The sequence below is a fragment of the Apostichopus japonicus genome, chromosome 8 (assembly GCF_037975245.1).
Source record: "Apostichopus japonicus isolate 1M-3 chromosome 8, ASM3797524v1, whole genome shotgun sequence".
Taxonomy (NCBI): Eukaryota; Metazoa; Echinodermata; class Holothuroidea; order Aspidochirotida; family Stichopodidae; genus Apostichopus; species Apostichopus japonicus.
The window spans coordinates 25381406-25396375 of NC_092568.1; the positions used below are offsets into that span (position 1 = coordinate 25381406).

General features: G+C 42.2%; 1 protein-coding gene across 3 annotated transcripts in view; it reads left to right on the forward strand.

The window, feature by feature from the left end:
- The window catches only part of LOC139971258 (uncharacterized), a 67951-nt gene that overhangs the window by 22475 nt on the left and 30506 nt on the right, over nt 1–14970 (forward strand). The window contains exon 1 of one of the 3 annotated variants that reach the window (XM_071977571.1): nt 11796–11919. The exons of the other annotated variants lie outside the window; for them this stretch is intronic. The gene's annotated coding sequence lies outside the window, so the exon portion shown is untranslated. Of the gene's footprint in view, nt 1–11795; nt 11920–14970 lie in introns of those variants that run through there. 3 annotated transcript variants of the gene reach the window in all.

Genomic DNA, 14970 nt, shown 5'->3' on the forward strand with positions numbered 1-14970 from the left:
GAAGTTTTACTTTTGTTTGTATAATACTATATCATATGTAGGACAATCAAAAGCTGTCAAACTTTTAATACACCTTGCCCATTCGATAATGTTAGCTGTTTGTTTTTGTTGTTACACTGTAGGGAAATGGCTGCTTGGTTGCATTTCATTTTATACCAAATGACATTTTTAATCTGCCGTGGTAGCATTCCCTAGAATGATTAGGAAGCGTTATGACTTACCTCAATATGGGTAATTAGTTTATAATTTGCTGATTAGTTTCAAAAATTAAAAACTAACAACTTCATACTTTGTTACAACTCCTTCTTATATGATATGACCTAAACTGCTAGTAAGGTTTTAAGAACTGGTGTTACAGCTTGTCATGTTTGGAGTTGATGGCTCTCTGAATGCTGCCCTCACAAAAATGGGTTAGGATATGACTTGTAATGCAAGTAAGGTTTTAAGAACTGTGAGATCAAAAAGTTCACAACACGAATCAAACTGTGGTGTTACAGCTTGTCATGTTTGGAGTTCATGGCTCTCTGAATGCTGCCCTCACAAAAATGGGTAAGGATATGAAATGCAAGTAAGGTTTTAAGGACTGTGAGATAAAGTTAACAACACGAATCAAACTGTGGTGTTTCAGCTTGTCATGTTTGGAGTTCATGGCTCTCTGAATGCTGCCCTCACAAAAAAAAAAACTAAAGAAAATGGGTTAGGTTATATATCTTGCATTAGTTTATCATTAGTGTGTAGTCTGGGCCTCATAGTAGTCAAAGAAAAGAAGTGTTATTCTTGAAAAAGTCTGGACTCTCATTTGCTAAAATGTGTGGCAACTGTGTTAGACATGTATGTGCCGTGACGTGAATGTAACAATAAAAAATAACGCACTAGCTTATAATTAGGTTAACTTTACATGGCTACCTTGCAGCTTTTTTTCTGTCTTCTTTAAGCCTTACTTTTTTATCTTTGCTAAATAGATGGAACCAGTTGACTTAACTGATTTCCTGTTTGATTGCTTTGGGACTGATTAGGATGTACTTTATATAAAAGTAGTAGTATGACTATTGTCTATTTATAGAAAAACAATGCCTAATAACAGGACAAATGTGAAGCAAAATAACTTACAGTAAAACTTAGATTATTTCCGACACATGAAATTTGGAGGCTATCTGGATATTAGACAAATTTGGGGTGATACAAATTTCCAAAAGTTACGTAAAATTTTTCTACTTCAAAATTTGAGTTTTATCTCTGAAGATACATCTTCATATTTATTTCATAAACTTCCTCCCTTCCTTTCCAAAAAAAGGGGTAAACATATTATCCTTCCTCAATTTAAAATGTGGAAATTGGAATGATTAATAAGGGCAGAGAGAGGATTTCCTGGCTTAGCCACCACAAGATATTTGGTTTTACATCTGGGAGACTGGGACACACCAAGACAAAGAACATTTTCACAATTAGAAGAATGGGTTACCTTGTTCAATATTTGGTAATTTTTTTTCCAATAATGACCTAAATAGACCAAACTTTTTAACAATTTTTTTGCCCTAAAAAAACAAAACAGAAAAGAAACTTTCTCACGAAGTCAATATGAAATAACTCCATCCCATTGAAATTTTAAAGATAGTTCTGCCATTAGTTTTAGCTAGTGATATCTAGTTTAAGTTGCCCGTCCTTAATATCGTTTAATTGATTGCGTATTACAAGTATCGTTGTTGTGATAGTCACATGCTGACTATCTAATGTGTACACACGATATTTAGTTTGAATTACAGCTAATTTAATAATTAATATTTGATGTATGATCTAACTATTTGATCATCAATGAGTATTAATTTCCTTGCCGATATGGCGAGGATTGTAGGAAACTATTGTGAAGCGCAATAAACAGGAAATATGATGATAACAGACCTCCTCTCTTTACAAGATGATCAGAATTGTCACCAGACTGTCAATTTATCCACCTAATTAACAACTCAGAGTATAGTAACTGTAAGGAATGGGTCTGTGACGATGCTAGGTTGAAGGAATCAATTTATCAAAAGACAAAGATACACAATTATACTTAGAAAAAAGTTACGTTATTAAAGGGATATTCTAGTGGCTGAAGTTGATTGCTTGATAACATTGTGAGAATTTTTCTGTATCTTTGGGGTCAAAACCATACCCTTGTACGGCACATACATGTAATGCACCCAGCACCTGGCAGTGTGAATAGTGAAATTGATGCTATTTTGGTAATTGAGTTGTACACATGTTTGTATAACTTAAAATATATACTATAAAATAATATATACTATAAATATTAACTTGAAATATTTGTCATATAATTTACCCACAGGTGAAAATTAAAAAAAATTGTCATTTTGATGAAATTCTAAATACAGGGAATGTTGACAGCTTAGCAACATTCCAAAGGTATCACATTTCAAGGGCTATATCAAACGAGAAGATTATATAGGTTTAGAAGAACATCTACCATGGTGACGTCACTGACCGCCCACTGTGGTACACTTCCTGGAGCAGCCAGATCAGAATGATCTGTGCTGACTCATTCTGTACAACATTGAGTTAGGTAACTTAAATAGCATTTCTCAAACATTAAAGCGACAGGAATCATGTGTCCATCAACTGTTTAGATGAAAAATCATTGCTACATATTGATGACAACTTTGTCCTGATAATATTGCAAACTTATTACAGCAATTGAAGAATATTATAAAAACATGGCCATAATATAAGTATGTATATATAGTTCATCCTTATAATGACAGGCCAAATTTGTTTGCTTTATTAGAAAACAACATAATCGCTGCCCTAATTGTGTCTTCTGTAACGTTCTATCTACAGTACATGTTTGTCGTGGAAGAAGATCCTAGCAGGATCAAAATATCATGTCTTCTTCTAAAAATCTGTTTAGAATTGAAGTATTTAGGTTACAGGTCATATCTCCTAGAGAGTGTGGTGGCCAATTGGCTAAGGCGTTGTACTTGTGATCCAAGGAATGCTGGTTCGATTCCTGCCTATTTCATTACGTTGTGTCCTAGGGCAAGATGCTTTATCTCACTTGCCTCTCTCCACCCAGGGGTTAAATGGGTACTTGCCTCTCTCCACCCAGGGGTTAAATGGGTTCCTGTGAGGTAACTTGTCATTGGGCGCAGTATATAACTGCTGCCAATTGGAGAGATTGTCTCTGGGACAGGTTATCATTGACTAGGGGTAATATAACGTCTGTAAAGCGCTTTGAGACCTATCGCTGGTATAAAGCGCTATATAAAAAGCAAATATTATTTATTATTTATATCTAAATGGAAAAAGTGTCATCATCTCACTGACCTACTGTTTTGTTGACCTGACACACCTCATAATCATATGTATAACTTTGTAATATTTGCACCAATTATTAAAAATTGAGGGTAGTGCTTTAAATATTGTATAAATGTATCATCCTCACATCTAAAGGTAAAAGGTCAGAACGAGATGAAACCATGTGTAAGAAGATGACTGATCGGTTCCTGTAGCAAGGAATCCGATCTCATCTCACGCACAGTAGTGCTATGTCAGTAGGAAGTAGTTACGCAGTCCCGGTATTAAAACAGCCAAGCCATTTTTCTTGTCGCTTAAAGCAGCTTATTGAGTTTGCTTGTTGCTCTGCGAGTATGCCAATATTTTTACCCAAAGCAGTTTCAATCAGATGTATAATGTGAATAATGGAAATTCAAAAAAAAAAAATTATAATAAAAGGAATATTTAGAAAAGTAAGAATAAAGAAAATATCAAATGAAAAGGCCCCAACATTCTTTGCTCATTCAAGATTTCTTAATTAAATCTATTGTCTTATCAGTGAAATAACTTCCCTCGGGGGTTTATGAAGGTGGTTTTGATCCAAATCTAACCTATAAATTTTTATATATTAATTATATAATAATTATCGGTTTGTAATTATTTTCACTCTGTCAGTTGATGAAATGTGTCATTGAAAAGTCACGATGGATGATATCATAAGATAGTGCACTTGAAACTCTTGATCTGAAACAATATATAGCATATAAACAGTTGAGTTTTTTGAGTAGTTTTGATAGCTCTGAAGTTTTTCTCTTATTATTTTGAAATTTCAATTTCCCTTTACCAAGAATTACAGGACATGCATATTGTACATTTTTTCCCACTGCCAACGAACACTTGAATGCTTTGCCCAACTACATTAAATTAAGAGTACTTTAAGTTTCAAAATATCGGTCATGAAATATCTTGTAAACGAATCCAGTTATTGGAGTAAGATCAGTTTATAAATTAGCCTTTGGCTGCCCACCCCACCCCTCCTTCTTTCCCTCATTGCAATATATCTGTGTAAGCTTTTTTTCTCTGTGCAAATGTTTCTTGTTCCGTCCACTCTCATGGAACCCCCAATGGAAGGAAATAAGCATTTTTAAGGCTTTTGGGCTACCTGTTTGGGCTATCTGTTTTGTATTCTCTTACATTTACTTCGCTCCTCGCTTACCTGTCTCCTCACAACCTTAGCACCTCATTCTACCGTGCCTATAAAGTCCTGGTAAAATAATAACACTGTGCGCCCTCTATGACCGAACCCCCCCCTCGGTCACTCCTCACTACTCATTCTACCATTAAAAGTGTCTTCACGTGAATTTCTTGTGGATATATTTCCCTTGGATTTCGTCTTGGTTTTCTTTAGCGATCTTTGGAAGTTTCTTTCCTCGGATTCTTAGGAGTATTGCAGTCCTTTCCAGCCCGATAAGTATCCTTTTTTGTTGAAAGGGAGGGTTTTGGGGACTGTTTTTATTCCTAGTGCGTTTCCGCCCTTAGGTTTTTTGCGGGGGTAGCAGTTCCGCGAACTGCCTAGGTTTCCCGCCATTTTCCCTTCCCCACGCTATAGGCGTGTCGTTGTATTTTCATGTTCATAGCATGTCTACATTGTATTTCTATTCACGATTTCTTCTTCTATATTTCGCTCTCTCATGTTCCTTTTCAGCTTGTGTTGATTTTGTTAGGCCACTTCGTAGCGTTTTTCGTATTTTGCCGTTGCTAGGTTACGCTACGTACCTCTACTCACCGTTATGTACCTCCCGTTCTCTCCCGTTCTCTTGTTAGTTTGCATTTTTCCGTAAGCTTAAGAGTTAGTCTTTCCTTAATTCGAGCGTTTTAGTTTGTCTCGTAACCAGCTAAAGCTTTTTAACTACTCGATGTTTCGGCCAGGCAGAACCTGGTTCGAACACGATTTGTGTCCTAAGTGTAGAACCTACACCAGACGGGACCCACGCCTGGTCTGCATAAATTTTTCGCCAGCCCAGTGGCACTAGATAGACCAGTGGCTTACGAGTCTAAGAAGCAAGCTTTAGGGCAGGCTGGACTTGATTCCTTAGGCCATCGGTGCCCAGAAAAAGATATAGGAGAGACAGGAGAGAGAGAGAGAGGAGGAGGGAGAAGTGGTGAGAGAGGTGGAGGAAAGTGGCCAGGAGAGGGCCGAAGGAGAGGTGGAGAGAGAGAGAAAGAGTACCCCTAACGGTCCCGGCGACGTCCGGTTGATTACGGCCAGAGGGAAGGGCAGGAGCAAGGCTCCTGCCAAGAAAAGACCTCTTGAGAAGAGGCACGGCTCGGCCGGGCTAGAGGCAACGTCTCAGTCCGGGTCGCAGCAAAGAGTACCCCTAATGGTCCCGGCGACGTCCGGTTGATTACGGCCAGAGGGAAGGGCAGGAGCAAGGCTCCCGCCAAGAAAAGACCTCTTGAGAAGAGGCACGGCTCGGCCGGGCTAGAGGCAACGTCTCAGTCCGGGTCGCAGCAAGAGAGACCCATAGAGCGCGGGCTACAGGCCACGGAGAGCTCGGGTCCGAGAGAGAGAGTACGACCGAGGGGTCGCTGAAACGGAGCCGGTCCCATAGCAGGCTCCGGGAGCCCGGGTCCGGCGAGAAAAAAATATTTAAAAAAAAAAAAAAAAAAAAATCCCACCGGAAAGGACAGAATGTCCGGGTCGGGGAGTACTGGCGTGGTGGTACCCGGCGTGGTACGCACACAGAGACGGGCTCCGGGAGCCTGGGTCCGGCGAGGCCCCGGGTCCGGCGAGACCCCGAGTACGGCGAGACTCGAAGGGAAGGCAGAACCGAGGTTTCACTCCAGATCCGAGACCGCCCCCGGAGCCGGGAACCAGAGCTATACAATCGACTGCTGGGTCCTCAGAGATTGGCTCCGGAGGGCCCGGGCCCGACGAGAACGGGGGCGCAGGGGCAGAAGCCCGGTCCACAGATCTCCAAACGGGATCCAAAACTGGTCCCGAAGTCGGGAGCCTACGAGAGTAACAACATTTACAACTGCGACATTTACAATAACATTTACAACTACAACAACATTTACAACGAGATTAACAACTGCTAGGCCCCCAGAACGGGGTAGCAGGTGCAGAAGCCCGGCCCGCAGACCCCCTAACCGGAGCCGCGGCCGGTCCTGAGGCCGGGAACCGATGAGATTACCAATGCCGGGCCCCCAGAACGGGGTAGCAGGGGCAAGCGCCCAATCCGAAAAGAGAACCAGCCCCGAGCCAGGTTCCCACGACCTGGTTTGCAGAGCGTCGGGCAACCTGTCCGGCCTAGACGACGAGGTCGACCCCTAGATTTCGGGGTTACAGAGGACGGTTACTCCCGCTTCCCAGAATAGGGGGAGTGTCCCCCCCCCCCCCGGAACTAGCAGCTTGAGCGGCGACGACAGGTTCGAATCATTTGCGGGAAAACACCGCTACCACTACACATCCCAAATGTGTGTTTATTTATCGAGTACCTGCAGACACTCAGGGGTCATATTCTCCTCGCTAATTATACTCCTCTCTAATCATAATTCATCGCCATTTGCCTAGGTTAAAATCTTACTGGTGTTTAAAAACACTGTCGTTTAAAACACTGGTGAACCCACTTCCAGAACATGTTAAAATGCGTAAGACTGAGGGGTTTCAAATCGGTTCTCATGACGTACAGTATTCCGTAACTGCTAGGAAGAGAACTTTCTCGAGACTTGGCAAAGTGCCAGGAAACATATCGCTCATAGATCCTTGGCAAACTGCCAGAAAAAAAAAAAAAAAAAGGTACAACGTGGCACATTTGTTAAGAGAGGAGGGGGGGCCAAGCAGCCACCTGGCTTGACACGTGTAAGCTCAACTTTTACCGCAACGAGCTATCGACTACGTGAGCGATCATATGGAATAAGCCTTTCTTCCTATTTCTTTGGTGAATTACCAAGACAAACGCGTTAGTAAGTTGAAAAAGGGGTAGGATACAACCCCAGCAAGTTACAAGCGCTAACACGCTCCGAACATACAGCATGCGCTTCATGAGCAATGTTCGATGTTCCGACATCTTAAGCAGAGTTGCATTTCGTAGCACCTAATGGCCTAGTCTTGACTAGCCTAGGCGCTAGGTGGTTTCAATAGGAAGCTGGAAACCTTTACTGCACTACGAAATGGACACATCTCGACAGGAAGAGATTTGAGAAGTAACGGGTACGTTATCATAACATTCAATACGTGTTTATTACGTTAAATGTGGTGTTGATAAAACGTTGACATAAGATGTCTATGAGATATTACGTTATATTAATGTTATATTAATGTCTTAACGGAAATTGTTTTGAAATAATAGCCCCTAAAGGGTTTCGGTAACATATTTCTTACACCTCTAATAACGCTATCATAGCAAAAGACTAAACATTTAGTAACGCCTTTGTGTTTGCTGAGTAACTCCCTGGACTCCGTTAAACAGCCAGGATTTATGAGGTGGAATTTCTACAAACCCACCCTACACATCCCCTGTTGGGAGTTTGTTCCTGGTGAGTAGGGCTGTAGCTTAGTTAGCTCAGTGGTTAAACCCGGTGCCTTCCAATCAAAAGGTCCCCGGTTCAAGTCACCCCAAGATTAATGTATGTTGTCCAGTTACAGAGCTGTTGACAATTCATAGTCATGGACATTAAATATGAATGTACGAGACTGACTTTGGTCAGCTTGCGGCTTTGATAAGCCAATGAGGCTTCTTCACAAGTTCCTACTTGCAGGATGATCTAAATTACATACACAAATACATACATATACTGTAGTTGTAAAAGCCACATAGCAGCTGTAGCATTGATTAAGACTCTCATGAAGCAAACTATCCATTCAGTACTCAATTTTTGGAGAGAACTGTGGTCAAGCGGTGTAGGCAGTGTACTGGTGATCTAAGGCTTGCAGGTTTTAGTCCTGGCCAGATCATTCTGTTGTTTCCTTGGGCAAGGCACTTTATCTCCATTGCGTCTTTCCATCCAGGAGGGATTTCTCTCTGTTTAACAGGTTATTTTTGAGAAGGGTAATATTGCTAGCGCCTCTGACTTCGTTATCGATAGATAGGCCGGCGCAGTTCAACCCTCAATATTATTATTAATATTATTTTTCATGGAAAGAACCTCCATGAAACCTCCCTACAGGGTACAGCTTAGGTCTACATCATCAAGGCAGTACTTTTCTTCAGAGGTTTTCTGATTGCAACTGGTTGATAACTAAAGGGGTCATCAGCGGTACTGTGGTACTGCAAGCAGTACTGCGAGTGCTGCTGTATTGCAGGTGCTAACAAGGTCATCATACAGGCCACTGTCCTTGACTTCTTTAGCAGCATATACAGAGAAACCACTTTCCTGCACCACAGTGGCGTCAGCAGGGCAAAGGATCGGCCCCAACACCCTATTTGCAAAGATAACCAGGTTTCATGTACTTCCGCCTCGCTCTCAGGACTGTGGGGTTGGGGCTCTCTGGAGTCCTCCCAAGCCCAAGTACAGGGCACTTTGATCACCATCCTCTCAGACAACACGATGGTGGTGGCATACTGTACAGTAGCTACATCAATAGACAGGGTGGCACCAGGGCAGAGGGACTGTGCCGTCTGGCATGGGAGACCCTCACCACAGCTGCAGAATCTGGCACGGCCCTATGGGTCTCCCATATAGCCAGAAAGGAGAGTGTGAGGGCCGATGCTCTGCCCAGGGGACAACTCGACCCCGACGAGTGAACCCTTCGCAAGGAATATGCGGTAGGTTTTTCCACATGTTCGGCATACCTCTGATAGACCTGCTTACGACAAAGGGCAACAATGGGCTGCCCATCTTTTGTAACAGGCGGTCCCACCTGCAGCCTTCCACATAGCGCCAGGTCCCTGCCTTGAGACGGACCAGAGGTTTAAATTCTTCCCCCCCTTTGGCATGATCAGCCAGATACTGAGGAAGATTCGCAGCTCCAAGGGTAAATTCATCCTAGTGGCTCCCTCCGGACCCCGGGTCCCAGGCCGCAGGTCCCACACGCAGGCCCCAGACGGGGACGTCTGGTTTTCCAGACAGCTCCACGCTGGGCATTAGCCCAGACATTGACCAGCTCACCAAAGGCATGGCTAATCGCCGTCCACGAGTCAGACAGTTAGCCCCCTCTGCGGGGCTCTCAGCAGTGCTGCATGCCCTGGCAGGGCCGCTGTACGAATCAACGGGGAACGCTTCCCTGGCTGCTCTTACAAAGAAAACACCCTTCGTCATTGCGGTAGCGTCAGCGTGAAGGAGTTACCTCCAAGCCCTAACAACCAAACAGAACCACATCAGATTCGAGGGCCATGGGGCGAGGACGGTTCCAGACCCGTCCCTTATTGCCAAGAACCGGGCCTTGACTTTCTTGCCCGGGGACATTTTCTTTCCGGAAATCAAAACCCTTTCATCAGTGGCTGAGGACAAGCGATGGTGCCCAGTCAGGGCACAGAAGTGGTACTTAAACAGGACAGAGAAGTTGAGACAAACAACCTCCCTTTTCATCCTGCCACGACCACCTTAAACAGCAGCCGCCAAGGATACCCTATCCCGATGGCTAGTAGAGATGATCCACCCGTTCACGATGGGGGGATACCCGGCCAAGAGATCACAACATCAGTGGGGCCTCAGCTTCCACAGCTCTCTCTGCCGGTATCCCGATACAGGACATCCTCAAGGTGGCAGCGTGGAAAACACCAACTACGTTCGTCGCCTGTTACTTACCTGACACTCTACACGCCGAGGCAGCTTTTGGTAGCTCGGCGATGCGAGGTCCGGTTGGTACTTGGTCCCACCCCTCGGGCCTCCCACCATCGGGCAGTGCCACTCGGTGCTAAGGTTGTGAGGAGACAGGTAAGCGAGGAGCGAAGTAAATATTCCAAAACTTACTGGTTTGGATATTTACGAGTGACGAGCTTACCTGTCTCCATTCCCGCCTCCCTCCCCCGAGGGGGTGGGACACAGCCGGACGGGGGAGCAGTCGTTCGACTAGGCTCACGACTCCAAGCACAACACCAGATAGACAGAGCCAACAACTACTAAGAGTCACCGGCCAGGTCTATCGGTGAGGGTAACTTTGCACCCTGTGTTTTTCATATGCGTACTCACCTAAGTTGTCTTAGGGTTAGCAAGTGTTGGGCCTTTACAGGATGAGGCTCCTTGTTAGGAAAAAGGGGTAGTTTTGCCTGCAGGGCTCAGGAGAGTGTCCCCCCCCTTACCCGCTGCGGCGGGGAGGATTACACTCTCCCTGCTAGGAAGGCATCAGTGCCTTTTGTTAAGGGCTCACCTTTGAGAAGTTTAGTCGACGGGAGTCCTTGGGGGTGGCCAGAGGATTCTGGCCACCCCTATTTCGGTGACCGTGAGGCCACTTTTAAGGAGTGGTCTCATGAGTAGTGAGGAGTGACCGAGGGGGGGGTTCGGTCATAGAGGGCGCACAGTGTTATTATTTTACCAGGACTTTATAGGCACGGTAGAATGAGGTGCTAAGGTTGTGAGGAGACAGGTAAGCTCGTCACTCGTAAATATCCAAACCAGTAAGTTTTGGAATTTTTGTCTTTATGTCTCCTATCTATTCAATTTGTCTTTTATATGTCCTGTTGCCTGTTGATTTATATGTGACAGTACCTAATAAATAAACAATAAAAAAATGAAACTAAATAAAATACAGTTGTTCCTGTGTAAAAATAACCCTGCTATACTTCTGTTAACATGTATAGCAAATACTGTATATCGTTTGGCATAGCAGCTTGCGATGCAGTGCTGTATAAATGATTCCCTACATAAAGGAAGAGTGACATCTTAGACTAAAATATCCTCTAAAGAATCCACCACCACATGGAAATAAAACAAAATCTGTCGGCCTGTTCCCCCATTTTTCAAGTTCCTTTTTAGTTTGAGGTTCTAAATTAACTACCATAGTCAACAAGTACATGACATACTACATTGTGTTAATATATTTGCTCAAGCACCAGAATTTCCATTCATCTTTCACTTAATTAACTAGGCCATTGTTCTTTACTGAACTATTGTCTAACATGAATGCTTTGAACCACCTCTTACCCAACAAGGTGCAGTCAGCTGTCAATCAGCAGAATCCCTTGATGACAATAACAAATTCTGCCCTGTATATTGGGGGAGGGGGATCATGAATATTAAGACATTAAGACAGAAGAAGAGAATGGAATTACTCATGTATCTGTTAGGTCAAATATTGCAACCTACCCCCTCCCCCCCCACCCCCACATACTCCACCAGAGACCTCTCCTATGAAGACTTGCTTTTAGATTTAGGATAAGGTTATGTAATGTTCCCATTTGGTACATTAAACCTTTGGCAAAATAAGCTAAAAAATAAAGTTTGTTCTCAGGTTTAATATGTGTCTGTCCTAGAGAACACCAACCAAATTGTTATTTTGAGGTCAACATTATTATCTAGCCTATATCCCTTTAAATGAGTGTTTCGGGAGAGTTTTAAATGACATAGGTGATTGGGATATCAGTCATAATGCTGGGAGGAAGTTGTTCACTGTACCAATTCTAGCAGCAGCAACAATAGTACAGGTCTACTACTACTCTGTATCTATAGGCTGGCTGGCTCTGTCTTCTCCTGGATGTGATCGTAAGTTTTCTGTATATAGATTTATCAAGTCTAGTTTAATCTTTCATTCATCGAGTATCTCAACTATTTTAATTTCAATAATTTTGATTAATGATGATTTGATGATTCAACCAATACTGTATGCGTATAGAGGTTATGCTGTTTGTGGTGTTGTATTGTACTTCCTAAAATGACTGGAAAAGGTTAAACTCATAAATGTGGATACTTTCGTTTTATATTGCCGTGGCTGCTTTTGCATGACTACCATTCTGCACTACCACTGATCAGTATAAAGCTCTAATAGTAATTTTAAACTCTCACTAAGTCTAGTTATAATTTATAGCACTTTTGTTGTAAACAAAAACAAAAGACAAAAAAGAAAACAACATATAAAATTGTTTCAGTTTCTCTGCTAATTGCTTTCACAGGAAATGTGTTTTTTTACACACAAATTTATATCTCTCTTATATCTTTACACGTTCACACTCATATATCTGCCACTGGTCAGTTTTGAAACCTGCATGCTGTAAACCTCCTCCTAAAAAACCTGCATAAAATAGATCCCCTCCAGAAGAAAGAGATGGAAACTGTGTTCCATCTTCACATGGTCACCATACAGACCTGTTTGAAGTTCACCAGTGCTCAAACTGTTAAGACTATTTGGTTCTGACTTCACTGACCTGTCTTTTGTCTTGCATGTTTAAGAAACTACAATTTAATTCTGACATTGCTGACCAAGTGAACAAGTTTTGTCAGGGAAACATCTTGTCATGTTTATTTAGTCTGTTTTTCAGTGGTTTGTGAAATGAGCCAGCCTGTTCCCCCATCGGCATGCCCTTGTTACATGTCCATAATTGGTGTAGCAGCTTATTGAGGTTCACTAGTTTGTTTCATTACTGTGTATATATTATCCTCTATTTTATATTACAGTATATACCACTACTGCTAACACCATGAAACACTTAATTACTTAAAACAAAAAACTTGGTTTCACATGAAAGCTATAATCTGTTGTTCAATAGTTAATAGGGAGTTCCTGTAAGTAGCGTAGTTAGACTAGTGTTTATAATACTCATCTGCTTCGGATACAGTAGGAATGATCAGTAGTTTACATGCTTAGAGTGTGTGGCAGAGTTCATCTTAGTTTGACCCGGAAGGTATTGCATGAACAACACTGGTCTGTGATCAGTATTAAAGCTGAATACTTTCCAAGTCAATTGAACTTAGTGTCATCTAGTATAAAGGGTTTTTTATCTGGTGCTTACAGTAGTAAAGAAATGGCAGATATTTGAATTTGCAACTGTCCATCTGGTCTTTGATAACTGCATGTTTTAGGATACTGGAGATTTAAACCAATAAGGAAGTCCTATTAATAACTTATTCACACAGTCCCCTCTCACCCAGAATGCCTTATTAAATGTTTCTGTACAGAGGCTGTCACCAAGTAGCCCACAGTGTAATAGACCTGTAGAACAGATGGAGGAAGAAGGTGTTAGTCTTCTTGACCAGTTGTCAGGGAACATATGATCAACGCTGATCTTAATCTGGGAAGAGTTCAGACGGACTTGCAATCTCTTGTCCTACAACTGAAATCCACCCTCTTGCTCAGTTCCATTCCTCTCCCCTTCCCCATAATCTCCCTGATGATTCGATTTGTCAGACTTTGGATTCAAGAGAATTCAATTTATGGACATAATATCTAGTGGGGGGGGGGTCTGGATCTGTACCTCAATCACCTCATTCTCAAGGGAGAGCATGCAAAGCAAGAGAGTTAATGTGAGGTTAGTGAGAAAGTGTAAGCAAGGGTCTAAAACTGAGGTTGTACAATTTGTAACATGATTTCATTCATTTATCTTTGATGGCAACTGAAAGATGCCAGATGCCTGTTATAAACTACAGTTTGACACAAAACTGATAATTTACTTTGTTCATCTCTTAATACCGATCTCCAGTCTTCTCATGCACGTCATCAGGGCCGGATTAAGTGTGTGGGCTGCCCAGGGCACGCAATTGTGTGGGGGGCTACTTTCATGCTTGCAAATTCAGAGAGTATTTCATCGTGTTTCGAAAACCACACCCTCGATCAAGGGTTTCTCCCGGACTGATTAGTGACTGCCTTGATTCGAGTAGCGAATAATATTCAGTCAGCAAAACAGCAATGGGATACGCATCACTTCAACGTTACATGCTAAGAATTTTGTGGATCACAATTACGACAGTTTTGTAAATTTTAGGATACTCTATTAAAATGTAGGGCTCCAAAATGTGGGGGGTCCGGAGCACGTGCCCCTGTTGCCCCGCCCTTAATCCGCTAGTGCACGTCATGATTTAGTACAGTCATGTGGTGGATATTTAGATAGTCAAACGTTACCTAGTTATGATATAGATGCTATAGTTATAAACTACAGTTTGACACAAAACTGATGATTTACTTTGTTCATCTCTTACCCAATCTCCAGTCTACTTATGAATGTCATGATTTAATACAGTTGTGTGGTGGATATTAAGAAACTCAAACGTTACCTAGTTATGATATAGACGCTTCTTGTGATAAACATGCCATCTGAAAAGTTAGCAGAAACATCTTGTCGCATTTGGAAACATTGTTTAAACATCTTCTCTGGGGCCTGCCATCTTTCCCACCAATTGTGTGATTGTCACTGTAACACTAGGAAGTGTAACCCTTCCTTTCCCTGTTTCTGCTCCTTTATATGGCTTTCTTAAAGGAAATTCTTGTTTATAGACAATGCCAAGAGATTAATATCTTTTTTAGCAGCACCATTTGTGTACATTCATAACCACAAATCAGCCGATTAGAACTAGTAACTTTGAAGAAGAGCAATCAAATTGTCTGCTTTTCGCGTCCTCTCTAGCTTTCATTCTCGTGTATGAACAATATTCAATATCCAGCTTTTGTCTCAAACCTAAATATCTCTTAAAGTCCCATTACACATTCCATTATAAACAAGATCTAACCGTTCATTGACTTTACCATTGTTTCTGTTACTATTGAGTACTTAATAGTCGCACAATCGTATCAATGTACTCTCGCAGAGATGGAGCCAATGACAA